The 20,436-nt window shown below is 40.8% G+C and overlaps 1 protein-coding gene across 6 annotated transcripts in view; it reads left to right on the forward strand.

Annotated features, from left to right (window-relative positions):
* Positions 1-20,436, forward strand: part of FOXP1 (forkhead box P1) — a 359,850-nt gene that overhangs the window by 72,360 nt on the left and 267,054 nt on the right. Inside the window, exon 3 of one of the 6 annotated variants that reach the window (XM_039910131.1) lies at positions 7,709-7,759. The exons of the other annotated variants lie outside the window; for them this stretch is intronic. The gene's annotated coding sequence lies outside the window, so the exon portion shown is untranslated. The remainder of the gene's footprint in view (positions 1-7,708; positions 7,760-20,436) is intronic. 6 annotated transcript variants of the gene reach the window in all.

A 20,436-nucleotide genomic window follows, 5' to 3' on the forward strand; every position in this document is an offset into this window, starting at 1 on the left:
TTTAAAGCTAGTAGTCAAGAGAATCCAAAAGAACATGGATAGCATAAAAGTGCCCTATTTAGAATATTGACATACTAGCTGAACAGTGTGGTGGAATGGAAACATCCATCATCTACAGTATCTGAGAAACTGTGGTAGGTCAGAACCCACTCCCTAGGAAGGAAGATTTGGGAACCACTGCATCTCTAGAGCTGTACTAAGCTTCTCATGTGGTCCATGAATCCCTGACAACACTGATACCACACAGACCAAACCGACTTACCTTCCCAACCCAGTCCCCACCCACAGAAAAACCAGAAACCTCCTTGCTCTCCTTTCCCTGTCATCAAAAAGGATTGTCAGCTGCCAGTCTGACATATCCCATGTTATAACACTTACAAACCCAATGTAGAAGTTCCCACTTACTGGACAACAACAGCTTGTCCTCTTCACATGTGCATGCACACCTGGGCATGTGCATACACATACACCCACACATGTGTGTGCTCACAGAAATTAGGTAAGAAAAGAAACCAGAATAGACAGCGACATCACCTTGTGCCTGATGGTTAGGAAAGTGTGGGGAGCACCTTTCTGAGGATGGCAATAGAATGACAGTAATAGCTCAGGTTGCTGATGGGATCAGTAGAAAACGGAAGCATTGTCCCAAAGAAGGCTTAAGATACTTGTGTTTTAAGAACCAGGGCTTTGTCTGATAGAAAGATTCACCCAGATCTTATGCTGAAGATACTGCTTTTAGTTGATACATAGATTAAAATCTATGTAATTTAAAGTTTGTTTCCCCCAAGAGTATTCAAACACCTTGCAGCTGCCAAAAAATGACCATACTCTTGATTTCTCATGTAAAAAGTAGTGGTCAATGTGAAAATACATCCATACTCTTGATCCATCAAGCAAAAAGTAGTTGTGAATTTGAAAATACCCTTACAAGCCTTTCTCTTTAGCCTTGTATTTCCATTTGAGCATTAAGTGCAGGAAGATTTCTAATTTACTAATATCACAGCCTGAAACAGACAAATCACCATTGTTCTTGGAAGAACTTCTGTGTGATGGATTTAGGAAGATCATGTTTGTTTGGTTGACAATCTGGACCTTGGGACATTATCCCAAGTTGACCTACTTTCCTTTGCTTCTTGGCAGCCATAAAAATAGAGGTGGGAGGAAGACGTGAAATGTAGAGTTAAAAATCTACCATTCAAGTCTGCTTAAACTACCATGTTTTGTAGGCTCCATTCCAGCCATGGGCATCCAAATGCGTAGTAAGCCAGAACAGACAGAGATTGAGTCCGAATAGACTGACCACTTTTGCTGCAATGCTCCCAAGCTTGTGTCATTTGTCATATTTTCCTAAAATTATCCATGACAGCCCCCAAAATGCAGGACTGTCCAAGATAAACTAGAAAATAGCCTAGATTTGATCAGACTTCTTTTTGCTAGGCAATATGTAATCCACCAAGACAACAAAGAACTGGAAAACTTGACCTGCAGTTAGTTTCTTCTTTAGTTAAATTAAATAATGCGTATTTAAGTCCCTGATTCATGAGCACAGCAGGAATGTGTGTGTGCGTGGGCATGTGTTGCTATTCTGGCCAAACCCATTGGGGTATATCTGAGCTCTACACAACTAAGATAGCCCTAGACCAGCCCGAATGGTGCCTCAGAATACAGCTCTTGGGCCATCCAGGGTCTGAGTCAGATCAGGGTTGAGCCAGGTTGAATAGAAGTGACCTAGACCTTATTTTTGATGGTGTTGCTCTGCATGAATGGATGCCCCATAGATCGCTGGGAGTTAGAGATCTTGAAGCCTGGGAAACAGCTGCACCTTAACAACATGCCCTCGTAGGACTGCAGTGGGACAGGGAATGTGCATGAATGGCAGTTTCCCTCCAGGAATGAACCCAGGCCAAATGGAAGTGCCCTGGGCCTCCCTTCTGGGGTACTGATGAACATGTGTAGTTCCAGCAGCCTAGAGGACAACACTATTTGACATGATCCCTCAAAATGAGTTTGGGCCACTTCTGGTTCAGCCTGAACTCACTTTGGGTTTGGCGGAACCCTCAACCTCCCCCCCCCCCAAAAAAAGAGAAAGTAAACAGAATTGGTCACCAGAGGGCTTGATTCAAAGCCACCTGTGTGCTGTCCTTGCTGAGATCCACTGGCAAAGAACCCACAGATGGACTCAGTGTATACATAGTCTCCATCCTTTGTCGATTTCTGGTGATCACTATTCCTGACTTGGTTGCATTGGTGCTCAAATGAACAATCTCATAATGTGGAAAAGGGCAGAGAAAAATAATAGGAACAAGATTGTTACTTCATAGGGAGGAAACAAACTTTATGGTACCTGATGTATTTTTAATACATAGTAGTTGTTTTTTAATGTATGTGTTCAAAGCTGGGGAATCTGTGGTTCAGTCTGGAATAATTTTAGAGGGAACCAATCCCTCTCTGATTGTTATGACTAAGCTCAAAAGTATCCCTCCGTACCTCCTCCAATAAGGCTTCTCTTTGATTTTAATGGTTATTTGTTTAACATGATCATTTTTCCTAGATGTTATGATTTAGCCCAGAGAGCATTAATTTTGTTATCAGCTCTGTTTCCTTTACTGTTGTTCATTTAATTGAGCTCTTCAGAATATTTTACAAAACAAGAAGCACTAACTGTAGTTCTTGGTATTGCGAGAAGTGTGCCACCCTCAGGCTGTATCTACACAAAGTGAAGTGGAAGTTGAAGAATAATGAATTTGATCAATATAGAGAGACTATCCAAGTCAAGTGCAGTATTTTCCACAATCCCCCTTTTCTTCAGTAGCATTTTTTCCATACTTCCGAATTATCCTCTACACTTTTTTTGTATGTAAACCAATTCTCAAAGTTATCTGATGACTTAAAAACTTCAGAAGACCCAGGAGGGAAGGTGGCCAGTGAATACATTCTAAAACTGTGCTTTAACCTACGGCTTTGGGGTTTTTTGTTTTTTCCAACCTCTGGACTGTTGGGTGGTTTTCTGTGTTACTGAACCTAAACCGATGGGGGCTGCATCAGTAAGTTGTAAGTTGATGTGCATATCAACCTATGCATAGCGTTCTTTGAGATTTTCCCAGAGTTAAGGCTAGTGGAAAGGCTAGGGATCTTAAAAAATTAGATAGGTGGTCTATTTTTTTATCCTTCTAAACTTGATCAAAAATAAGAAACGGGTCAGTAAACATGATTTGTCCTAAATTTAAGATTAGATCTATCCCCAGTACCTCTACTGGACCTTATTAGGTCTTTGGTATTGGTGAGCTCAGTCTTTAGGCATCTGACTTCTGGGCTTAAAGAAAGCTTTCCCAGAACATTAAACCTGTGTCTGTATAGACATACTGAAGTGGGATGTTGAGGTGCTATTGTTCAATCCAAGCCCAAAATGTCTCTCCTGAATAGGAGGTGTATTTTGAAAATCTGAATTATTCAGATTGGTTGTCTACACTAGTCTCACTATTTGTATAATCATTTAATCAACCACTTCTGTGTCTGTTGGTCAGAATAGACAAAACCCAATTCCAGGGACCAGAGCAAGATCTGGTACCTTTTTTCCCCTAGTTAAACTTTACAGAAATCCATTCAGAAACTCTAGTCCATATTTCTAGACATCACTTTCCAAAGTATTAGATTTTTCCTTTTCTACCTCAAGATGTACGGAATACATAGAAGACCATTTTCCTATCTGAAAGAAGGAATGACTTTTGGTCATCACTAGAGAGTTTTGCCTTTCTTCCACAGTTCTTGCATTCTGTTCTATTGAGACCACTGCCCAGTTACTCTGTGTTCTCTGCAGCCACTTCTCTACACAAAGCCCATGTGGTGTCCTTACCATCCAAGGAGAGCCACAGGTGGATGGAGGCTGTGGTAATGAGCAGAGGATGTAATCCCCAGGCAAGATGTTACATGTATTTGCAGGTATCACTAATACCACTTGAAATGCCACAACCATGGGGCAAAGCAACTCCTGTCATTCAGTCTTAAGCCTGTGGTATTCCAGGTTGAGTGGCCTAGTCTGTTATGCTCTGTTGTTTCTAGAAGGTTGCCAGTGCCTAGCCTAATCTATTTCTACTTCAATCTAATCTAATCTAATCTAATCTACTTCAAACAGCCCAGGAAACATGAAGTTGATGATGGGGCCACTGCCATTTTGAAAATGAAGCTCCCTCTTTCTTTCACTTTCAGTCTACTCCCCTCTCCCCCGCCCCCCAAAAAAATCTTATAAAAAAGCTCCTGCAGTAATATAAATGCTAATATTGATACCTGTAATATGGAATCACTGCTCTTCTCTCTAAATGAGGGACGTAAGAATAGTTCAAATAAAAGGGTGAAGTAGGATTTTTCTTTCATGAGCACAAAAACTTGTAGGTTTAACAAGTCAGCTCTTCTGAAGCAAATCTAAAATTTCTCTGAGTATGAGAGCTGTCAGCATCATCTTTGAACTGTCTAAAAATATGAATTTATAACAAACAGAAAGGATCAAAAAGTCATTCTAGTTTTAACAAGTCTTTTCTTTGGATGAGTTGGATCTTCACATCTGCCATTACTTAAGCTTCAAAAATTGCACACAAAATAAACAGTAAGTGCGAGAGGCCACTTGCACTAATAATTAAACACTCATGTTCATAAAATGAGGTGCAGGTGGCTTGGCTAATTCTACCTAAGGTCCATTGCATGGGCAATGTAGACTTTCACAAGTTTTATATACAAAGAAAAGAATGGTACACGAACCAAATTATAGATATGTATTCCATAGAATATAATTTATTTTGAAATTTATCTGTACATTCCCAATGTAGGTAATGGGGGGGGGGGGTGGGCGGGGAGGGAGGCGGGACATAAACAAGACAGAATCATCTCATTTTGCTTTAAATAAACCTGTTTTGAATTGTGATTCTCTGCCCTTTCATTGCTACATTTTCTTTCTTAAAGTATAGAAGAATAAGCAAGAACTAATCCTCAGCAACGATCCAGAAAGTTAACATATTTCTTCCCAGCTACCATTATAATTAATACTAACAATATGAGGGTAATGTGATCTTTGCTATTCACTTGGCCAGTAGGTACTAATACCTTGTTATAAAATCGAACAAACTCTCTCTTGTGTTCCCCATGTAATATAATCACACCATTTTATTTTAAAAGAGTGTAAAAGACTTATTAAATATAGCTGCAAAGTGGAATCTTTTTGGTTTTGACTTAAGATTTCGGGGAGGAATATCTTTACGTTTTTCTCTTAGGGCAATCAACACTGTCAGAATATTTACAAGGTATAGGTTAATGAGATGAGAACTTATAAATTAAGAACATCATTATATTAGCAGAAATCATACAGCAAGTAAATTGGCAGATACCTGTAATTCATCGTAAAGTCACAGGCATTGAAGAGTCGTCCATGGTTCTCTTTTATGAACAGACAAGGCACAGGAATTATAGATGATGAATAAAGAATATACCACTGATTGAATTTTCTTAAAACACACCATGTGTTTTCACATCTTTTTAGCTATTCCCTATTAGGTTTGTGCTCTTTCATTTTTTTTAACATTTGTTTAGGAACATTATTGTAATCTTAATCTATATAAACTGTATGCTTTTGGATTGTGCAGCTCCCATAAAGATGGTAATTAAAGTGTATAGATCAGGGAAACCACAATTACAAAGGAAAGTTTACCTTTAGCTTCCTTTTATAAAAGATTTGACTCAGGTTTTGTAGTACCTTGGCATTGTGGTCAGTATTCACATAAAAAATACTCTGTTATGTGAAATGATCCAATCTGTGAAGCATTTCCCATTATGTAGGCACTATGTCTTTAAATTATAGTGATTTCTTAAGATTTTAAAGCAAAAATGAGCTTTTAGACGTGTGATTAATAGTAGGGAATGAGGCTAACACTGGGTCATCAGTGGCACTCCATTACAAAAAAGGTTGGACTAATAGAAGCATCCATCTATTTGACCAATAAAGCATTTGAATGATATGCTTGTAGTTTTTATCATTCAGTACTTACTTCCTATTAAATAAACTCAGATGTTAACATGCTGAAAAGAAGGCACATAGAAAAGGTAGGTCCATTTCAATGGCTGATGCTTGAGTATTTTGATGCAAAAATAGCATGTGCTGAAAAATTCTGTCAGGAGCAAAACTGCAGATGGGGGAACACAAACATAAATGTAATGATCTCTGAAACCCCTTCTGCTCTTTGGGTATAATAATAATGATAATAATAATTTTGGTGTTTGTTAAGTGCTTACTATGTGCCAAGCACTGTTTTCAGGATTGGGATAGATACAAGATCATCAAGTCCCTCCCGGTGTTCACTGTCTAAGTAGGAGGGAGAACAGGTATTGAATCCCCATTTTGCCAATGAGGGCACTGAGGCACAGAGAAGTGAAGTGACTTATCCAAGGTCACACAGCAGACAAGTGACAGAGCCTGGATTAGAACCCAGGTCCTCTGACTCCCAGGCCATGCTGCTCTTTCCACTAGGCTACGCTGCTTCTCTTATAATATATAATATTGTGAGCCTGAACCCAATTTGATGTATAGCATTCAATGTCCAATTTAATAATAATAAAAATAATTATGGTATTTATTAAGTGCTTACTATGTGCCAAGCACTGTTCTAAGTGCTGAGGTAGATACAAGGTAATTAGGTTGTCCCACATGGGGCTCACAGTCTCAATCCCCATTTTACAGATGAGCTGACTGAGTCACAGAGAAGTTAAGTGACTTGCCCAAGGACACACAGCAGAAAAATGATGGAGCTGGGATCAGAACCCACGACCTCTGACTCCCAAGCCCGTACTCTTGCCTCTAGGCCATGCTGCTTCACAAGTTTTCTGTTTTTTATTGTTTATGTTTATGTTTTAAATATGGGTAAAGGGCTGTTGAGAAGGTGCGGACATATTCAGTCAAAAGGAATTGTCCATATGTCTCGAAACCAAAACTCTTATCACAATAAATTACCTGCCTTTTGGAAAGTGATTTAAAGAGGAGAATGATTTATGGCTGAGAACAGGAGAACCTGGCCCGATTCTGCTTTCCTTTCTTGGTTCCATCACTGACTCACACGATGATGTGGGATAAACCCCTTTACTTCTCTGCACCCCTCAGTCATCTTGACCAAATATGTGCAGTAGTAAACTGGAATTCAAGGATCTCCTGTCAAGGACAATGAATGAACCTCGATACTCAGACTTCAGTGCCCAGGACCTCTGTGAAGGAATTAATTACAGTGCTAGTGGCTGAAGCAGCATCTTCCATTCCTGCCAGCCATGTTCCTGCTGGACCATGAAGTTCAGTAAGCGAATAGGTGTTGGGGAGTTTGACACATGGCAAAATACATGCCCAATCTTTTCCAAAGTTAGTCAGTTACAGGTAGAACCAGGATAGACGTCCTTTAGAAGAAGCATGGCATAGTGAATAGGGCACAGGCCTGGGAGTCAGAAGGTCGTGGCTTCTAATCCTGGTTCTGCCACTTGTCTGCTGTGTGACCTTGGGCAAGTCACTTCACCTCTCTGTGCCTTAGTTGCCTCATTTGTAAAAGGAGGATTGAGACTGGGTGCCCCACGTGGGACAACCTGATTTGCTCGTATCCACCCCAGCACTTAGTACAGTGCCTGATATATAGTGAGCACTTAACAAATACTGCAATTATCATTATTATTATTATTTTTCCACCAGGCCAACAGCGGGGCTCAGAATTCAAGTAAAACTCAGATCCCAACTCTTAAGGTAAGGGAAGGTAATTATGGTAGCTGTTCAAGCAATATTCATTCTATGCAAGTCTGGCATTGTGTCTGTAATAGGGACGAGAGTACAAATGGACACACGCAGGACCTATTTTTAAAATTTTTTTATGCTATTTGTTAAGTGCTTACTGTATGCCAGGCAGTGTACTAAGCACTGGGGTAGATACAAGTTAATCAGGTTAGACACAGTCCATGTCCCATATGGGACTCACAGTCTTAATCCCCATTTTACAGATGCAATAACTGAGGCCCAGAGAAATTAAGTGACTTGCCCCAGTTCACAGAGCAAACAAGTGGCAGAGCTGAAATTAGAACCCAGGTCCTTCTGACTCCCAGGCCCTGAGGCCAGGAAAAGGGTATTGCACTCCTTTCCACCATGCCAGTGGAGATTGTATCAGATGTGAGATTCTTCTAAAGTCCTCCCTCTTTGGGGCCTGGATATGTACTGGACATTTTCTCATAATCTGTGATAAGCCTTAGAGACCAATTGGGTGTATTGAGACTGGGGGTGTTATCATCTGTCTGGCTTAGAAATTGAAAGATGAAACTACTGCAGTAAATTGAAAAATTTGGGGGGTTACAGAAGGCAGTTATATTAGGGAATTGAAGCAGGAAGCCAAAAATGTGTCCAGTGCAACAAAGAGAGAAAAAGAGCTGCAAACATTAAAATGGGAACATCACATAAATATAAACTCTTACGAATGGCATAAAAATTCCACAACCTGCCCATTGCTAATGTGAATGACATTTTCCTTTTATGGATTATTTTATTTCCCCTTCTGGAAGGCATGTAGTTTTTTGGGTTTGACATCTAGTTGACTGATTTTTGCTCCAGTTCAAATAAGTCAATCGATCAGTGGTATTTATTGAGTGCTTACTGTATGCAGAGCACTATACTAAGCACTTGGGAGCATACAAAACATAGAGTAAGTAGACACCATCCCTCCCCACAAGGAGTTTACACTTAATTTTAACTCAGTGCCTTGTAACATATAACTTAATTGACTATATGTAATGTATATATATATATATATATATATATATAAATGTGTATTCATATCTGTCTGTAGTATTTCCCAAGAAAACACGGTAACTTTTTTTAGTGTTGTATATAAAATATTTTGTCTGTTAACCCACTTATAGTTGAAGTCATTTTCAAGGATTATCTTTATTTATGTCCCTTGCTATTTTATATTCCATTCTTTAGATTGTGAAGCTAGTTTCTCTCAATAAATTGACAAAATGAACTCTCATTGCAGTAACATGTACCCTACCAACTAATTAATTTCTCAATGTAATTTTAAAACCTTGGCCAGAATTTATTTTCCATTGGGAGTCCCATGTGTGACATGGACTGTGTCCAACCTGATTAGCTTGTAGCTACCCCAGTGTTTAGTACAGTGCTTGGAACATAGTAGATACATAACAAATATCATTAAAACAAAACAAAAAAGGTTGTGCTACTTTGTATTTATTCATATATTTGTAGGAAAAATTCAGTTTAAATGTATCTTTGTACCATCAGCTTTTCATGGGAATATAGAAGAAATCAGGTTTTTTACTCCTAGATAAAAGATTAAAGATCAAAATCTGTTTGACCCACGTGTGTCATTGCTAAAAGAACAACCTGAAAAATGAATGTAGAGCTATTCAAGCATGAAAACAGCCTTCTGCTTAAGAGTGCTTCAGAATTACACCTGAAGTGGTTTAAACCAGGTTGAGATTGGAATGTCATCAGCCGATAACAGAGTTTAAAGAGTGCTAAACTTGTATCATTTTTCGGTTCATATTGTCTTTTGGAAGAAGTTAATGTCTTTCATTTTATTTTATAGTAGAGAAAGGAGTGAAGAGTTAACAGGATTCCACTTTATTCTTTGGCTTGTACCAGATGATGACTAATGCTAAGTTGGTAACAGCAAATTGTTGTTTATAAGCAAACATGGCATAGTGTAAACAAGAAGTCCTGGTCCCCAACTGGTTTGATTTCATGGTGGTCAGCAGCTGATATATGTAGCATACAACCTTTCCGCCTTTCTAAATACCAGAAGAATGCTTATTTGTTTGTCTTGAGTTCTTCCCAACTGTTTACTCTGTAATGCATTTGCCTCCACCTTGATTCCCTGAGAATGGCCCCTTTCCTCCTCTCTGTGCTGTTTATGATAGTCCTGCCCCTGTCACCTATGAAATCTGTTGATTATATTCTACCTGGTTAATGTTAAATTGCTCTTGCAAGATAATGTGTTTGTTCATAAACACAAATGCTAGGCCCCTTGTTTATTGTACCCATGGCAGCAATCAGTTATTAAACAAATATTGCTTTGTTTGCTGGTGTGAGGAGCAGTTTATCCTGCAAGGTCTGGGGAAAAAAAATGTAAATGCTAGGATTTTGTTAAAGGAGAAAAGGGGAACTTGTCGCTGGAATGTGGTTGAAACAGACTTAGGTTTGCTTTTCTTATCTTTAACTTGGATGAAGGGGCTAGAAAGATTAGTCAGTTGTTTGGTTTTTCTAAGAGATTTCCTTAGTGTAATGATATCTATCCAGTTGTTTGCTTTTTTTTTCAGAAGGGAGAGAGCACTCTCCTACAAGAGACTAGCACAGTAATACAGCATCAGATAGCTAGAAAATTCTGTGTGTGAAACAAACAAGGATTTAGAAGGTCTAGGACAAAAGGGTATAGTGCTATGAACCAGGTCACCACCAAAAAGGTACAGCCTTGGGTTTGTGCGTTGTGGTGTTTTTGCCTCCGACAGCCAGAAATGCTCCTAATTGTTGCATGTGTTCTTATGATCAAGTTGGAGAAGGACAATGTTAACTTTTCTTTCGAAGAGCTTTGAAGAAAATCCTCTGTGATTTAAGGCAGAGCCGTTTAACTGTGTGGAAAATCTCAAATTGATACTTAGAAAATGACTTGTGATAGCTTTTCTGCACTTCTAATTTTAAATGCTATGTATGCTTTATAGTATTTGTTGTTAAAATAGCAACAGCAGTTCTAGCTGCATGCATGGTACTGTTTGCTCCTAGGAAACTGAAAGCTGAATTTGATAAGGCTCTAGTTTGTCCTTTGGGTTGTTTTGCAAACAAATGAGAAAAATTTGATCATACCATCTTTGTTTTCAGAATGATTGTTTGTTATTGTTTCTGAATATGCCTTGTGTTTTAATACCAGCTAGGACCTGTTAACATTTGCAGTAAATTGCGAGGTGCTGGTATTGCATAGAAAGTGGGTAAAGATCCTGTAACAATGACCTTGAGAGACAAATGTTAACTCTTGTATATTAAATGGGGCCTATTATTTTATCTGTAAGAGTGACTTTAAAATATATGTACTGGAGTTTTCGAAGGATAAAATTAAATAATTGTCTTTTTCACAGCTCAGAAATGCAAGCAACAAAAAATGCACAAAATTCTGATGGATTATATTCACTAACTTGCAGTAATGATATGAACATATTGTTCGTTATGGCCACTAGAGCGGTTATGGGACTTGAGGTGAAGCGGAAGATACTTCAAGTGTGTAACCTAACAAGCCAGTCATTAATTGACTAGAGTGGCTATTATGAGTCCGACCCTATCTATTTTAAACTATATAAAAACGTTGAAATGAGAAAGTATGCTGAGCTGGTTTCTGGACACTTTATAGAGCCATGCTATTTAGGAGATTTCAGCCATAGTTACAGATATTAAAGTTCTGCAGATTTTATTAGGTGCCGAAGTTAAAAAATCTATTTCATTCAGGGAAAGCCATGTTTAATCAAGCCCCACTGAACACCTGGCCTGGTCATACTTTGGGTGTCAGAAGCCCTCCTCTTGGCAAAGTAAACAATTTGGCTACATTCCCTAAAAACAAAGGGTAGCATTTAAAAAAAAACACAGCATATTTTTCATTTACTTGACTGATGTTTCATTAAATTTTAGAGTTTTGGCATGGTTGATGTGCAAGGAATATATTCTGCTTTATTCTTTCCATTTGCATTTTCCAGATGGCTTTTTTTTTAATGGTATTGGTTAAAGCGCTTACTGTACTCAGCCCTGAAGTAGATATAAAAGAATCAGTACGGACACCATCCCTGTCCCCCACATAGGACTCACAGTCTTTATCCCCATTTTACAGTTGAGGTAATTGAGACACAGAGAAGTTAAGTGATTTGCCCAAGGTCACACAGCTAACAAGTGGCAGAGCTAGGATTAGAACCCAGGTTCTATGACTCCCAGGCCATTTTACACATAATTGCTGTGAATTTAACACTTATACTAGCTTCTGGTGGGGAGATGATGGAGGCAGGAGAGAGAATGCCTAGGCAAGGTTGAAGAAGCATAAAGCTATGAAACTTTGTCTATGTGCTTTAACCCAGCGGCATCCCGGAAGGATAATTGTACCCACAAATCTAGGAAGCAGGGGGAAATGCCACTTTTGTATTACCCATCTGCCTTGGTATCGACACTGGTAAGCCCTCCTGGGGGCCGGTCATTCTCGGTCTCCTTCGCTGGAGCCTCCTCCCCCTCCCATCCTTTAACTGTTGGAGTTCCTCAAGGGTCAGTTCTTGGCCCTCTTCTGTTCTCCATTTACACTCACTCCCTCGGTGAACTCATTCGCTCCCACGGCTTTGACTAACATCTCTATGCAGATGACACGCAGATCTACATCTCCGCCCCTGTCCTCTCCCCCTCCCTTCAGGCTCGCATCTCCTCCTGCCTCCAGGACGTCTCCACCTGGATGTCAGCCCGCCACCTAAAACTCAACATGAGCAAGACTGAGCTCCTCATCTTCCCTCCCAAACCCGGTCCTCTCCCAGACTTCTCTATCACCGTCGATGGCACGACCATCCTTCCCGTCTCTCAGGCCCGCAATCTCGGTGTCATCCTTGACTCGTCTCTCTCGTTCACCCCACACATCCTATCCGTTACCAAGACCTGCCGGTTTCACCTCCACAATATCGCCAAGATCCGCCCTTTCCTCTCCACCCAAACGTCTACCTTACTGTTACAGGCTCTCGTTATATCCCGGCTAGACTACTGTGTCAGCCTTCTCTCTGACCTCCCTTCCTCCTCTCTCTCCCCGCTCCAGTCTATTCTTCACTCCGCTGCCCAGCTCATCTTCCTGCAGAAACGATCTGGGCATGTCACTCCCCTTCTTAAACAACTCCAGTGGTTGCCTATCAACCTCCGCTCCAAACAAAAACTCCTCACTCTAGGCTTCAAGGCTCCTCCATCACCTTGCCCCTTCCTACCTCTCCTCCCTTCTCTCTTTCTACCACCCACCCCGCACGCTCCGCTCCTCTGCCGCCCACCTCCTCACCGTCCCTCGGTCTCGCCTATCCCGCCGTCGACCCCTGGGTCATGTCCTCCCGCGGTCGACCCCTGGGTCACGTCCTCCCGCGGTCCTGGAACGCTCTCCCTCCTCACCTCCGCCAAACTGATTCTCTTTCCCTCTTCAAAACCCTACTTAAAACTCACCTCCTCCAAGAGGCCTTCCCAGACTAAGCTCCTCTTCTCCCTCTACTCCCTCTGCCACCCCCCCCTTTACCTCTCCGCAGCTAAACCCTCTTTTTCCCCTTTTCCCTCTGCTCCTCCACCTCTCCCTTACCATCCCCACAGCACTGTACTCGTCCGCTCAACTGTATATATTTTCATTACCCTATTTATTTTGTTAATGAATTGTACATCGCCTTGATTCTATTTAGTTGCCATTGTTTTTACGAGATGTTCTTCCCTATTTATTGCCATTGTTCTTGTCTGTCCATCTCCCCCGATTAGACTGTAAGCCCGTCAAATGGCAGGGACTGTATCTGTTGCCGACTTGTTCATCCCAAGCGCTTAGTACAGTGCTCTGCACATAGTAAGCGCTCAATAAATACTATTGAATGAATAATTCCTGCTGGTAAGCCAGTCACACCAGCTTGTAGGTTGGGTATCCTTGAAGCATTCCCTGGGCTGTTTTACTGCCATTCATTGTGTCCTGAGTCAAGGAAGATTAAATTTCCCTTTCCCCACCTTTTGTGTTCCATCTAGTTTGGCCTTATAATGTGTTAAAATCACACTGTGATTTTTACTATACCTTTTCATCAGTTAATCACCTCTATACTCTCAAAAGGAGCTGCAGGCTTTCAGTTTCTGTAACCACCACTGTGAATTTAAATATTCTCCAAAATGATTTCAAGCTCACTCTGAATTTTTGGAAATCTATCCCACAGTTGCCAATCCCTCAAGAGGATCAAAGTAAATAAATAGATTATGGATTATTAAGAAAGTAGAAATTACAGATCAGTCTGCTCAAGAAGTGAAAAAATATGCTGCTAACCAGGACATTGGGTTTGTTTGTTTCCTGATCTGTTTTATGGTACTTGTTAAGCATTTACTATGTGTCTGAGCACTAGGGTAGGTACCAAGTCAGTTAGGTCAGACACAGTCCCTGTCCTACATGGGGGTTCACAGTCTTAAGTAGGAGGGAGAACAGGTATTGAATCCCCCTTTTACAGTTGAAAAAATTGAGGCACAGACAAAGTAAGTAACTTACGCAAGGTCACACAGCAAGAAATTGGCAGAGCAATTGGCAGAGCCAGGATTAATAGTAATAATTATTATTATTATGGTATGTGTTAAGTGCTTACTATGTGCCGAGCACTGTTCTGAGCACTGGGGTAGATACAAGGTAATCAGGTTGTCCCACGTGAGGCTCACAATTTAATCCCCATTTTACAGATGAGGTAACTGAGACACAGAGAAGTTAAATGGCTTGCCCAAGGTCACACAGCAGACAAGTAGAGCCGGGATTAGAACCCAAGTCCTCTGACTCCCAAGCCCGTGCTCTTTCCACTGAGCCACGCTGCTTCTCAGATTAGAGCCCCCAGGTCCTCTCACTCTCAGCCATGTGCTCTTGCCTCTAGGCACTAAGTGTAGATGGGCAGAGGGAGAACTTAGGCTTCTTGGAAAAAATGGGTGTTGTGGGGGTGGTGGGGAGGCAGGAATCATTTTTTTTCAGTAGGGCCATGGTATAAGCAACAGCCTTAGTGGTATTTCTCCTCTCTTATCTTTGTGCCTTTCTCTCGGGACTGTGAGAGTCAAAAGCATAGGAGACTGTGAGCCCCTCTTTGGGCAGGGATTGTCTCTTATCTGTTGAATGAATTGTATATTTCAAGTGCTTAGTACATTGCTCTGCACATAGTAAGTGCTCAATAAATACTATTGAATGAATGAATTGAATGAACTCAGAGAGTGCCCTGGACTCCTCAGCTCCCCTTCAGCTACCTTCCTCCCGCTCCTTCTGCTCAGGCTCCTAGATTTGAGAACCTGCAAACATTCACCTAATTTGGCCTTGTTCTGTGCTTTCCCTTCCTCCAAGAGGGCAGGAGAGGTGACTAGCCCCCTTGTGAAACAGATGCCAGTGCCATTCTGTGGATCAGCTAACAGGGATGCACTTAGAGCAGTGTGATTTGTTTGTCCTCCCTTGAGAGAATCAGCACATCGCCACCACGATATGCTCAACCTCTGCCGACCCAAGGCTTGGGATGCATCCAATTCCTACTCTCAATCTCCCAGATGTCTGGAGGAGAGACACTGTAGCTCCTTGTCACCAGGCCAGCAGGAGAAAGTGTTCCTGATGATTCAATTTCTTCTAGACCTGTATTTGTCAGTGCTAAATGAAATTTCAGATTTCAGATGTGTCTAGACATATATGGTGCACGATAAAGTTGATAATACATTCATCATTTTTAACAACAGGTAATATGCATAATTTATGGTGTTACAGTGCTATCTTTTTGATATTTATGATGGATAATGCTGAGTTTTTGCCCTCATATTACTGCTTTAAATTATACCACCAGAAAATTAATGAGAAAGTAGATTTATGGGTTTCATTTGTTTGTCAATTCGGAAATTAATTGGGTGTTAATTTTAGCCGTCCCTCATCAGACCAGGTCTTTAGTATGTGTGCATTACTTTGCATTCATTGAAGCCTACCTCCCATTTACTGTGGGTCACTAGCTTTGCATACATTAAAATAGCCCTCAGGCTCATTCTCTTGATTACTTTTTGAACTGCCATGCATTAGAAAATTTACGCCTTTCTGTTATAATTATGAAAATTCAGCATAGGAAGATGTTACTTGCCTAACTGCCAGTGCCCAGGTTTCTCTTCTGGTTAAGATATTGCACTTAAATTTGATTTGTATTTGGACTCAGAGCATTGGACTCTGAGTCCCTGGGGTAATGGATGGGCATCGGAATCAAAATGGTTCTTTTACAGTGCGAGGAATTTCATCTAGGACATGTAAATACAAAAGGATTGTTTTTCTCCTCTTTGGGTTCCTTTTGTTCTTCCCCACTTTGCACTTCAAATGTTAGGCCTTATACTTACACTACCTGAGCTGTAATATGAAACCCCCCACTCTCAGTCACAGGGTGAGCCAACATGAGGAAAAACAAACACTCCATCCTTAAAGAAATTGCAAAAACCTGTTTCCTAGTAGTGCAACCGTTTCTGGCCCAGTTTTCAGATCATCCAAAGGGTGATCAGCAAACTGTAAATTTGGTTCTAATGTTCCAATCAATCAATCGTATTTATTGAGCACTTACTGTGTGCAGAGCACTGTACTAGGAGCTTGGGGGAGTCACATCTCCTCCATGAGGCCTTCCCCGATTAAACCCTGTTTTTCCGGCTCACACTCCTTTCAGCATCGACTATGCAATTTGCTCTGTGAACTTTGGACACTTGATATTTGCCCCACCCCATCCTCCACAGCACTTATGTACATATCTGTAAATTCTATATTATAAATTATTTATTCATACTAATGTCTTTCTCCCCCTCTAGACCGTAAGCTTATGTGCAGGATTGATTGGCTGATTGAGTGACACAGTATAACAGTATAACAGACACATTCCCTGCCCATAGTGAGCATACAGCCACTCCCCTTTAACAGCAAGTGTTTAAGCAGTTTTGGCTTTTTATCTGTAATAGAGCGTGTTCCTTCATTCATCGTGATCATTCATTCAATAGTATTTATTGAGCGCTTACTATGTGCAGAGTACAGTCCATAGTTGTCCGGATTGATGGCTGCTACCAGCCAGCCCACCTGGATTCTGGGGACCACCATTTGGAGGAAGGGTAGCCCAGCAGAAAGCGCAAGAAAGACAAAAAAGGAGATACGGGTTCTAATGCCAGCTCTGCCAATTTCGTCCTCTATGACCTTAGGCAAGCCCTTTCATCATTCTACCTCAGTCTTCCCATCTGTAAAATGGGGAACCACTTTCTTGACCTTTTAGATTGTAAGGCCTGGGTGGAGAAGGGGACTGTATTTGATCTGATTAATTGTATTTTCACCCGTGTTTAGCCTTGTGCTTGGTATATAGTCAGTGTTTAATAATTACTCATTCATTAGGATCCCGAAGGCAGCAGAAAGGTGAGAGGCTGAAGGTTTATGACTGGGCAAAACCGTGTGTCAGTTAGGCAGATGTGCAGTTGACAGGACTAGTGATCTTTGCTAAAACTAGTTTGATCTTAAAGCTACTTTGAACAACTTCAGGGTAGGCTGGGAAATTTTTTGGCTGAAAAAATCATTTCCAATAATAGTGTTGAGGCTTGACTTCTAGACTGTACGCTTGTTGTGGGCAGGGAATGTGTTTGTTAAATTGTTATATTGTACTCGTACAGTGCTCTGCACACAGAAAGTGCTCAGTAAATGCGATGGACTGACTAGTAGCTCAGTATAAATGCTCCAGATTGAGGAGCCTAAAAAAGCCTTCTTCCTCATTACTTGAACCTTCTTTTTAAGCCTTTATGCAATCAGTTTTCTCTTCTCTATGTACCTCAGAAAATAGCAGTGTTATACCGTGTTTTACTGATATATGATTCCTGAAAGGTTTATATATTTAACAGCAACATGCAAATCTTACTTAAAATTCATTCTGAAAGAGTGGAACCCTTGTGAGGCTTTCTTTTGAGCTTTCTGTTGTTTCTTGAATCAAATCAATATGAAAAGTCTCCAGAAAGGTTATTCATTCAGTAGTCTTTATTGAGCACTGACCGTGTGCAGAGCACTCTGTTAAGCCTTAGGGAAAGGCACGGGGAAGACAATTCACACAGGGTTCTGGCCCACAGTGTAAGAGTGGTGGGCGAGTATGGTAGCAGACATACAAGGAATGAGTTAAGTAATAAAAACTACAGAATAATGTAAAAACAAAGACAACAATACACTAACAATAAGAACTACAGCACTTCTGGCTAAAGGAGTAGTTTAAAGGTTCCTCCCCACACCACCAGTAGGCTGATCAGAGTACAACAATTCCAACCTTCCGGACAGTAGGGTGGATGGCACTGTTGTTGCTGGCTCTGGTTGCAGAACTCCCTGTAGGGAGGTGTGTGTGTTTGGTGGAGGGGAGAGGAGGGCTCTCACACGCTTTTTTTTGTATGTATCCTTATACTCTGCCACCGCCCATACCCATGATTTATTTCATGTCTTCCTCTTGGAAGGCAGGGATCTTGTTTACCAACACTTTTGTGGTCTCCCAAGCCCTCAGTAAATATCACTGATTGAGTGATGATCCTAGAAGCAGGTCCAGGTGACAGGAGGGGGCAGGTGTGGGAATGACCTTTCAACCACACCTTTGGGCACCCCTCACTCACAAACTGAAGACTGACCCAAAGGCAGGGCTGACCCAGTGAACAATGTTACTGTCATAGGTTACTTCTGAGAGCAATTTCAGTGATAACAGCTGTCAACTTGGCTTTTCCTCACACTAAGGAAAAAGCTTGAACTCAATTCTCATTTTTTCCATTGGTTTTTACCCAGGCCTTATGCAAGAAGGGGAAACAGCCAGTGCATTAAGGTAGAGACCACGACCCCATTGAGCTCTGTTTCCCAACACAGCAATTGTTTTCCAGATTGTGTAGACATTGCTTTTGTATGGCACTTGGAATGGTGGTCAACCACATGTGCCAAAGGGATACAAGATGGCCATCACCCAGAGAACAATGAAGCAATGCATTTGCAAAAGTCTCCCTTCAAGAAGACATTCCAAATTAAGAAATCTGGAAGTGTACAGGTGTCAGATACACTGGTGCAAGGTATATTTGAAGCAAAGTAGAGATTGGCAGACTAGATAGCTTGGCAGGCAGAATGATGGATGGACCTCTCGCCCAGAAGTAGAGAACTAGAGATGGGTGCAGTTTGCCCAAGATAGAGTAGTTTGCAGTTGCGGGAATGCTGTGTTATTGGTTCATGTTTGTGGAAGAACAAATGAGGATTCGTTGGCTAAAGGATAAGCATTGCCTGAAGTAAATGGGTAATATGAGCTTCCTAGAGCAACATACCTTGAGGGCTTCCCTGCTCAGAAATGTAATATGAGTAATTAAAAAAAGATTTTGCTTAGCTGATGAACACTCTCCTTCAAGTATCCCATTTGAAGCAATCAGTTTGCAAACTTCCCATAGCATTAGTTGATTATAAAATGACCAATCCATCCTAACAGACACAGCATCTCCTCTCTCAAAGAATTTGAAGGGGTTTTCCATTACCTCTTTAGTATTGCAGGAAAATGTCCCTCTATGCACATTGTATGTAGGGGGACAATGATATTTGGGGGCAGAGGGAAGAGAAATCACTTGATCACTTCTTGAAAAGTGACTTTGATATTAACTTTTCTGCATTTCTGGCCACAAAGTAGAAACATATTTTAACAATCTGTGCTTAGTTTAATTTACACATCCTTTCATGGCTAGGCCAAGTTCTTTAAGGGCATTTATTCTGCTTCATATAAATAATTGATCAGCCAAGTTAATTTACTTCTGCCTGACTTGGTCAACCTTAATTAACTGCCCTGGAATAAAGACTGAACTTTTTGTTAGCTTAAAATCTTGCACAAGCATGGTAAAAGGACAGTGTTTTCCTACAATTTCCTGCATCAACATTGTAACCAAGGGGACAAAAACATGGGTTTAGTTTAGAAACTTGTACTTTCATAGAAATAATGAATTTTTCAAATACTTCCAGTGAACAGCTACCTCATCAACCAAAATAAATTAGCATCTTTTTAAAGGAACAGAGTTGTTTCAGAATGCATGGATTATATCAGGGTAGAAACTGTGGCGAGGTAAATTGAGAAAGAGTGTGTGAAAACCTAGGTTCTGGTTTTGTACCCTTCTGCTGATCCCTCCTGAACACACATCTCCTTTTTGGACCTCAATAGGATTAGTCATCATTAAGAGCTTCGTGGGGCTACTGGCATGATAATTGAGCTTCAAGTGCCTCCTTGGCTTGCATGTTTGTTGTTTGACTGTAATTTATAAATGATCCGTACAGCTTCATAATTTTAATTTTCAACAGCAACCCAAATATCTGCCCACTTGGAAAAGTCTTCCTGTAAAGACACTATAGGTTGGCAGATCTTGAAGCATCCAGACTTTGTTGGAAAAACTGAAAAAAAGATTTCATACCCTAGGTGAAAATTAATCTACTCTGGGTTCCCTAAAGTTCAGAGTATGGGATCTTCAGCGGGAAGTAGTTGTAATTACTATTCCTAGAGCTATTTTTCAGATGAGAACTTTCAAAGATGTAACAAGTGCAGATCTAGAGACACAGATATTATATGCAGTAAGTGACTCACTCATATTTCAGGGACCATTGCATTTTGGGACTGTTCGGTATCCCAGGAAAATCCATA

Source organism: Ornithorhynchus anatinus, chromosome X1 (assembly GCF_004115215.2).
Source record: "Ornithorhynchus anatinus isolate Pmale09 chromosome X1, mOrnAna1.pri.v4, whole genome shotgun sequence".
Classification (NCBI taxonomy): Eukaryota; Metazoa; Chordata; class Mammalia; order Monotremata; family Ornithorhynchidae; genus Ornithorhynchus; species Ornithorhynchus anatinus.